Source organism: Callithrix jacchus, chromosome 17 (assembly GCF_049354715.1).
Source record: "Callithrix jacchus isolate 240 chromosome 17, calJac240_pri, whole genome shotgun sequence".
NCBI lineage: Eukaryota > Metazoa > Chordata > Mammalia > Primates > Cebidae > Callithrix > Callithrix jacchus.
Window position 1 is genome coordinate 30,285,719 of NC_133518.1, and position 9,257 is coordinate 30,294,975.

General features: G+C 38.7%; 1 long non-coding RNA gene across 1 annotated transcript; it reads right to left on the minus strand.

The window, feature by feature from the left end:
- Positions 1 to 1,003: 1,003 nt before the first annotated feature.
- LOC128930032 (uncharacterized) lies at positions 1,004 to 6,218 on the minus strand. The gene is made up of 2 exons (XR_008477521.2): positions 6,104 to 6,218; positions 1,004 to 4,097 (listed from the first exon to the last, which is right to left on the minus strand). It is a non-coding gene; the product is annotated as an uncharacterized LOC128930032 (long non-coding RNA).
- Between the last annotated feature and the right edge of the window lie 3,039 nt (positions 6,219 to 9,257).

A 9,257-nucleotide genomic window follows, 5' to 3' on the forward strand; every position in this document is an offset into this window, starting at 1 on the left:
AGAGGCTGAGCACTTATGAATATTCATGAACTCTCTACATTTCCCAGTCTTGCACGTGATAAATTCCGATCAATAAAATGCACTGAAAATTTGGGTCCTCACTTCTAGGTCGAGGCTCAGGTGCTCTGTGTCTTCTCCAGGATCCCTCTCTACTGCCCTCCTCCATTGACGTATTGGGAAGAAAATAATTTCAAGATGGTGAGGAAAAGTACTAGAAGGTGGGCACAGTGGCTCACGCCTGTAATCCCAGCACTCTGGGAGTCCAAGGCAGGAGGATTGTTTGAGCTCGGGAGTTTGAGACCAGCCTGGGTAACATAGGGAAAACTGTCTCTACAAAAAATTAAAAATTAGCCAGGTGTGGTGGCTCATGCCTGTGGTCCCAGCTATTTGGGGGCTGAGATGGGAGGATTGCTTGAGCCCTGGATGTCGAGACTGCAGTGAGCCATGATCTTGACACTGCACTCCAGCCTGGGTAACTAAGTGAGATCCTATTTTAAAAACAAAATAACTAGAAGGAGTCTAGACAGTGGAGTCACAGGTTACAGAAGAGCCTTCCAAGAAACCTGCCCAGTTGCATAGGACTTTGTGTGAGGAAGAACAAAACTTTTATTTTGTTTTTAAATTTTGGGAGTATGTGTTTTAATAGCCAGTATTAATCACCCCCAACAAATCCAACTACTTTAAAAATTTGACTCATTCATTCAAATTTAAATCTTTAAATCTTGAATGGGATAGATTTCCAGACTGCCACGTAGCTTTAAATGGCCAACATCTAAAGTTTAAGCCCACAGTTTTTCCTCCAAACAGATAGTATTTCCATGTTGACTACACAGTGAGTTCTATCAGGTATTTCTTTTGTCATTCATATACACATATTTAAACATTTGTTTCTTTCTTCCAGAGACTGATAGCTTCTTGTATTTGTCAGCACACAGACTAAGTTGCTGTAATGAAGAGACAGCCCTCTTCCACCAAAAAATAAATAAAACAAAAAAACCCAAAGTTAACAAGTCAAACTCATACAAGATGGGAGTTTATTTCTCTTTCAACAATCCAGAATAGGTCCACAGTGAGGGTGACCAGTGACCCGGTTTTTTCTGTCTTGTTACTTTACCATCCCAGCTTGAAGCTGGCTCATTAGCACCACATTTGTCAAGCCCAGGCTGCACCGTGGAGTGCAAGCAACCTCATTCCTAAATGATGTGACCCAGGTAGTATATATAGCTCCATCTCACATTCTATTCTAATTACATGTCCACTCCTGGCTGGAAAATGTGGTCTCTAGCCAGGTTGTCTATGTGCTCAGATAAAATTCAGGAATTCTGTGACCCAAAAAAAAAAAAAAAAAAAGATGAGAGTGGGTGCTGAGACACAATTAGTAGTTTTTACCTGACAAACCACCCAAACCTTTAGGCCATGCTTCAGTATCAGAAGGAATCAGTTTTGTCATATTCTGAACTATACCGCAGTGTATTTATCTGTAAGTGACAAACACTGGAAGACTGTCAATACCTTTAATATGATGTAGCAATCTTATATTTTCCCCACTATTAAGAAATGAAGGCATGGAAAACACTTTCCTTCAATATTTTTAAAAGTAGCATTCTGTAAGCCTTCACTGTGTTTACCCTAGTGTTGAGGGAGACCTGGAGATCGGGGACTAGCCAGAATATTTAACACCAATCAATCATAATGGGTGCCAGCTGTGGACAGATGGCACACCTACCTAGGCACATACCAGCTGAGTATCAGCCCTGTCTAGGGGATGAGGCATCTCAATAGGAATTTCAGAATGAAGTGAGGAGCCTCCTAGGAGATAATTCAACCTAAGGGAAGTGAGTTGAAATTCAAAAGTTTGGTTTGGGAAGGAAAAGATTCTAAACTCACTGCATTGTCTGTCACTTGGAATGTCACCATAAGTTCGAATTTGAGTCCTATGTGAAAAAGTCAGCAAAAAGGCAAATAAATATGATAAGCAGAGATATATTCCCCTCCCCCCATAAAAATCTGTCAGATGCAGGAACATGAGATTTCAATAATCTCATAGTTGACGCAATGGAAAGGTTCTATGCTGGAATCATTGGCAATAACAAGAGATTGTGCCCTTGGGTCAGATGACAATGCCATCAATGTCTGGCATCAGCATGCTCAGAGATATATTACTAGGGACAGGTAGCTGTGGCTGTCCCTTTGGTGTGGATTGGCAGCAGTAGCCACCTTTGTGGTCACTGGAGCATAGCTGCTGCATCAGGAATTGGCCATCAACAGAGGAGACCTTTGCAGAAGACTGGAGTTGGAGAACAGGGAATTCTTTAGTGGTCAAGGATCCTAAACTTGGTTTGATATGGGACTTATGTGTGGGCCATGTAGTACTCTCATGTAGAAATATTTGAGAGGAGCTTAAGAGAGCCTGGAATTTGTCTCTACATGATGATGTAAGACAGATTGTTTGACATTTACTGTGACACTTTCTCTACCATCTCTCTCTGTTGATTGTTTTATAAATAGAGACCTCACAGTTAGTGCTCTTGATCTGTTTCATCTAGTGCTTCGGTCCTCATCAGGTAGAGATTCAAGCCAGTTATCCTTGCTGCCCCACCACACTTGTCCTCTCATTGATTTGCCAGGATTCCCAGAAGACGGAAGGGTGCCAGTGAGTGAGCACCCTTTCTATTCAGGGATGCGCAATCTTGAGGCTGAAATAAAATGGACCTCTTCACTAAAATATCTCATTTCATTCAACTGCAGTTTCTTTTCTGCCTTGGTCTCACTTTGAGTACCATTTTCTGCTTCTGATTCACAGCTTTGTGACAGAATGAGAACCACACTAGTAAGCAAGTTTCTCATGTTCTAGCCTTTTGTCAACAATTTTTCTAATTATGTTCTCCTTATCATTAATTTTGTTTCTTAGCATTTTAATCTGGCAAGAGGTTTTACCAGAGGAAAGGATACAAAAATTGTTTTATATCAAACAAAAATGACTCAAGAGATGGTTTGGGCATTGGCTTAGTTGTGTGTGCTGAAGATATTTCAACAGGCGTGTCTTGTGGTAGAATAATTAAGGACAATGGCATAAACTCAGCTTCTAGTTCCCAAACAGAAAAGAAAATGAGTGCTAAACTGTGCTTGGTGCTGTAACAAGCCCTGAAGTTCAATGGTGAAGAAAACAGACACGAACTCTGCTCTTGTGTTGTCTATGAGGTCTCTATTTTCATGTGAGCACAATCCTCTTTTTGGCAGAAAATATGGCTTTAAAATTTCAAATGCACTTCCAAAACTAAAACTTCTTAGTTTGAAATTCTAGATGCCCACCATTTGGATCTAAATTACCTTGAAAAATTTTTTTTTTGTCTGGTTAGTTTGAGATCACTCAACTGACTTGAAGGACTGTCCCAATTACAAATGTTGATTCAGGTTGTATTCTTCTCTTGGAATTCCCATGCTACCATTCACTCCTGGGACAAAAAAAATCTGTCCATCTTTAAAACCTACCTCAATGACACATTTCACTAAAACCTTTGCAAATATTCACAGGTAAATGTAATTTCTTCATTTGATTCCTCCATCACTTCCATTATTATTAAATCCTGTATCATATTCTACTTATTCTGATAATCTTAAGTCAGTACAGGCTACTACTACAGAAAATTGTAGATTAACTGGCATAGAAGTAACAGAAATTTTTTACAGTTCTGGAGGCTGGAAAGTCCGAGATCACAGCTCCAGTAGATTCCATGTCTGGTGAGGGCCTTCATCTTGATTCATGGATGGCTGTCTTTTCACTGTTTCTTCACATGGCAGAAAGAGCCAGGGATCTCTCTGGGGTCTTTTTTATAAGGGCACTAATCTCAAACATGGAGGTTCCACTCTCTTGATCTAATCACCCCCAAAGGTGCCACCTTATAATATTGCCTCATTAGGAATTAGGTTTCACATCAGTATAAGGGACATAAACATTCAGTCTCTAACACTGACTTAGGTTAACCCCTCAGGTTAGCATTAGCCCACATATTGCCATTGTGTGAAGTAGAAAAAGGCACCTCTTCCTCAAGATACTTGACTTTCATCTGTTGGAAAGTATTTTCAGCATACTAATTCTGTAAGAATAAGAAAATTATAGCCATCTGTCACAAATATGCAGGTCTACTGTAAGGTAAGAAGTCCGCTAGATTGTACATGCATTAGATAATGACCCTGGTTTCATGCCCAGGACTGTAAATTGCCTTTGTAAAGTGCTGACAAATGCTGAACAGCTGATTCGCTGGAAAAACTAACAACAGAGCCTGACTTATAGTGTTGGCTGATTTCAAGCTACCAGTACATGAACTAGCTCACAGGATTCCTGAAAATCTAACAAATCAGCTCTGATGAACTGTTGAGGCTGGCTACAGCACACCTTGGGCTGGGCTTTATACATTTATTTTGCTATCTACAGAACTCAAAAGTTGAGGAAGCCCTGAGCAATGTAAATAAAGAACTTATAGTTGCTAGCTGTACACTTGAAAACCAGCAACATTCTTTATGTTGTTACCAAGGACAGCACACACTTGCCAGTGTGACCATCCATCTTTATTCATAATGTTTAAGCATTTGGAATATATCTTTTTAATGACATTCTCTTTAAAGCTGAAGTGCTGAAGTTCCTTAGAACAGAGCAATTCATTATTAGCTTGCCTAAGGTAAAAATAATACATATAAATAACGTTCAGGAAAATGCAGTGTGCCAAGTGCAGTAAAATCTGAAGGGTGCCTTATGATTAGTATTTCTATGGTCCCACGTTTCTATTTTCTAAAAGCTTTGCCTAAACAATTTATATTTTATGTACTTTAGTGGATAAAGCCATAAATATTTTCCTGACATATTAGTGCTTATACAGGGAAGGTCCTCCCAGTGGTTAATTAGTTTACATGCTGGGATGAAGGGTAGGAGACAGGCAAGGCTTGTTAACTGCCAAATACCTAACCTCTGTATGACGAATTGTGTTTATTGTATAAAGGCCAATGTTTTAGTCTTTACATGAGTGAATCAATTATGACTACTAATTTTAGCTTAAAATAATACCAACTCATCTCTAGTTATCTCAAATTAATGTTGCATCTCTATAGTCACCATTTAAAAACAGGTAAGTGAAGAACAGTAAGTAGTTTGAGTCGAAATTTTTACAGTTGCATATACTTCACCATTAGAAGATCATATCTGAGATTAGAATTCTTTTCAAAAGGTTTAAATAATTCTGAAGTATTATTTGATGAAAGATATACTATGGGTTTTCTGTAGCTGCTATATGAGTGGACCCCAAACCATGCAAACTTATCTTACAGTTCCACAGGTCCGAAATCTGTCATGGTCTTACTGAACCAAAACAACGGTACCAGAAGGACTGTGGTCCTTTCTGTGGGCTCCAGAAGAGAATCCATTTCATTGCCTTTTCCAGCCTCTAGAAGCTGCCTTTATTCCTTGACCTATGGCCCTTCTCCTCCATCCTCAAAGTCAGCAAGAGCAGGTCAAGCCCTCTTCACATCATATCACTCTGACTTTCTCTTCTGCCTACCACTTCCACTTTTAAGAACCCTTATTGCATTGGGTTATTATCCACCTGCATAATCCAGGCTGCTCTCCTCTTCTTAATGCCAACTGATTAGCAACCTTTATTCCATCTGCATCCTTTAGTTCCACATGCAGTATACTCTGACATATTCATAGCTTTTGGGAGTTAGCACATGAACATCTTTGGAGGACCGTTATTCTGCCTACTACATGCCTAATGGCAAAAATGTGTTTAACATTTTCATAGTTCCTTTCTGAGCAAACTAAGTTTCAAAGGAGTTATATAGCTTTCCCAATATCTCTGGGCCAATGACAATTTTTGAGCAAAGTGAAGATATCTGCTTAATGCTATAAACTGTTTTCTCCCAAATTATCATCTTGCTCAAAACTTCATTTTTGGGCTGGATGCTTTGCTTACACCTGTAATCTCAGCACTTTGGGAGGCCAAGGCGGGCAGATCACTTGAGGTCATGAGTTTGAGAACAGCCTGGCCAACATGGTGAAATCCTGTCTCTACTAAAAATGCAAAAACTAGCCAGGCATGATGCTACATACTTGTAATCCCAGCTGAGGGTGAGGCAGAAGAATTGCTTGAACCTGGGAGGTGTAGGTTGTGGTGAGCCCAAATTGCAACACTGCACTCCAGCCTGGGTGACACAGCAAGACTCTGTCTCAAAAACAAAAACAAAACAAAAAAACCTTCAATTTTGTTTTGAGCATGTTCCTGCTTTTGCTCAACTTTTGAAGAAATCTCTTATTATTTAAAGGATTGCACTTTTTGTGCCTTTTCTGTTTCAAGTGTATCTAGTGAGAAAAATTATTCAAAAGGGATCAAGCAAGTGATTGAGAGCAATATGAAAGATAACATGGTAAAAAGACAAAAAATAAAATGCTGGCCTTTTAGCCAAAAGCCCTGATTTTTAAAGATCCATAGGGCTTAATTAATGCCAGGGAAAAGTCATAGGTAAGAGTTAAGGTCTTAAATTTGAATGCAGTTCCAAATATAATTTGTTGGCAACCGGTACAGTATCCTTTCCAGAGAGGTGAAGGTAATCATGACCATTTTGCAGAGGAGGAAATGGAGGCTTAGAGGAGCCAAATGCTTATAAACATTTGGAGGGTCTTTGCTTTGACCCTCTGTGTCCTTAAGTCTATCTGACTCTCTCTGGATTCAGATCGTTTCACAACACTAGTTCATGTGCACTCTGATATCTCTCCCGCTTTCAAGGGGTGTGGTTTGCAAAATTCTACCTGCCTGCTTGACAAGGCTTTGATCCTAACTATGACTTTAATTCCGAGACAATAGAAATGCAGAGAGGTTTGTTATTTGTTCCGTGCAACGAATTAGCAACAGGGCTAAAATAAAAGCAGAGCTCTACATTCTCGGGAAAAGGATGAAATGTTATCGTAACACACTTCTAGCAAAATGCTAAGAAATCCTCAATACATCTTTCACAGTAGAATGATCATGAATAAATTTTGAGAGCAACAAATGATGTTCAAATACATAAGGAAGGCTTTTCTTGGTATAGGCATCAAAAAGGCAACTGCAAATAATTAATAACTGTGTCAACAGAGTGTATACTTCCTATACTTCCCTTTGCTATGTTCTTCTAGAGTTAGCATTGCTACAGAGTAATTGTGGGGTTCTTACTATTTTGTTGTCTAATTTTGCATGTGAGATACACTTAGACCAGAATATTTCCTTACCTCCTGCTTTAATTGCCAAAATCCCAACCATACTGTCAAATGCAAGTTATGTTCTATCCCATCCAGGATGTCTTCGCCATGGTAGGAAAGAAAATTCTCCTCCATTTAAAAATTTTGTTTTCTCTATCTCTTGGCATATCATATATTTAGCTGTGTAATATGTTTGTTTACATTTTTAGTGTCTCTACTATATTAAAGGACAGCTGTTTTCATTTATCTTCTAATGACTACGGTATAGTGAATCGCCCAAAAATGGTGTTCAATATTTCATCAATGAATAAGTGAACACATGTAGTAGAAAAGCACAGTGCTGGCTAAACAATATTGCTTTATCTTGCTTTTCTTTTCTAACTTTTATTTGTGTTTCCAATACAGCATCTTGAACATACAGATGTTTAATAAATGTTTATCGGTAGAATTATTTAAAATACTTAATAATACATATTTCCTTTAAAATAGGAAAATATAAGTAATAAAGAAATTTAAAAATATACTACTTTTTGGCTGGGAGCAGTGGCTCACGCCTGTAACTGCAGCACTTTGGGAGGTCAAGGTGGGCGGATCATGAAGTCAATAGATTGAGACCATCCTGGCCAACATGGTGAAATCCTATCTCTACTAAAAATACAAAAATTAGGGTGGTGTAGTGGCACACATCTGTAGTTTTAGCTACTCGGGAGGCTGAGGCAGGAAAATTGCTTGAACCTGGTAGGTGGAGGTGGCAGTGAGCCAGATTGTGCCACTGCACTCCAGCCTGGTGACAGAGCAAGACTCTGTCTCAAAAAAAGGAAAAACAAAACTACTTTTCATTTATTTTTCTTAAGAAAGATACACCTTTTGGGAATTATTAGCTCTAAATAATGGGTTGATTTGGTGAGATTAAGTGCATTTTATAGTGAGGTACAGATTTGATAGTAAATGTACATAGACTTTGCACTTCGATAACTTGGTTTAGTTCCTGGTCTTCTCATTTACTGTGTGAATCTGGATAAATCAGTTGAACTCTCTCAAACTTAAATTTGCCATTCATAAAACAGAGGTTTTAACATTAACCTCACAGGTTAGCTATATTAAATAAACACTTTATACAAACAACCTAAATTGTGTGCCCAGCTCACAATAAAATGTCACTGCTCTTCCTTCCCACCCTATTAATGACTTCATTTTCTTAAATATTAAATCTAACTAAACTGTAAAATGTCTTATTTTTGATCAAACAAAATGAAAGTTAAGACAACGTTTATTCTAAGTGTAATATGCACAATATAATCCAACTTGAAATGTTTTGTGAAGCTTTCGAGAATTATCTGGTTATTACTAATGTTTTGAACGTCTTTTTCTTTCCCTTTTTCTTCTAGGAATGGTGCTTTTCTTCTTTTGAGAAATCATCCTCCTTTGGCTCCATAGGAGATGAAAGATCATAATTTCTACAACCTCCCCAATTCCCCATACATTATCCACAGGGGTGGGCGTGTTTCCAAAATAAGCCAATCGGTTTTTCTCTAGGATTCATCAAATGTGTAACGTGATAAGAAATCTGTCCTTCTCTTGGAGAGGAAATATAGAATCTCTGCGCCTGAGTGTGGTTGACCATCATGGCTTTACTTCAGAGAGAGCAAGTCTGCAACAATAAAGCAGGCAAAGGGAAAGAAGGCCCAGGTACTCACACTTACCCCATAATCTGGTAAGGCGGATTAACAAAATCTCCTGTTTTGCCTTACATAGCCTGAGTTTGGCTTTCACATTTGCAAATAAAATCTTATCAAATTTAAAAATATAAGCAGTGAGGCTGTATCCTACTGTTTTCTTCCTATTCAACCTTTAAATTTTAGCATCTGACCACTAAGTATATTGTGGTGCCTGCCAGGTGAAGCATTCAGATCGAATTACTGCATAATCTACTAGCTTGTGTTTCACAGCAATAGACTTTATCCTCAACCTGGGTCAGGGTTTGGCAAATGCTGGGGTTTTGTGGGTGGGTGGGGGAGGTGTGAAGGAC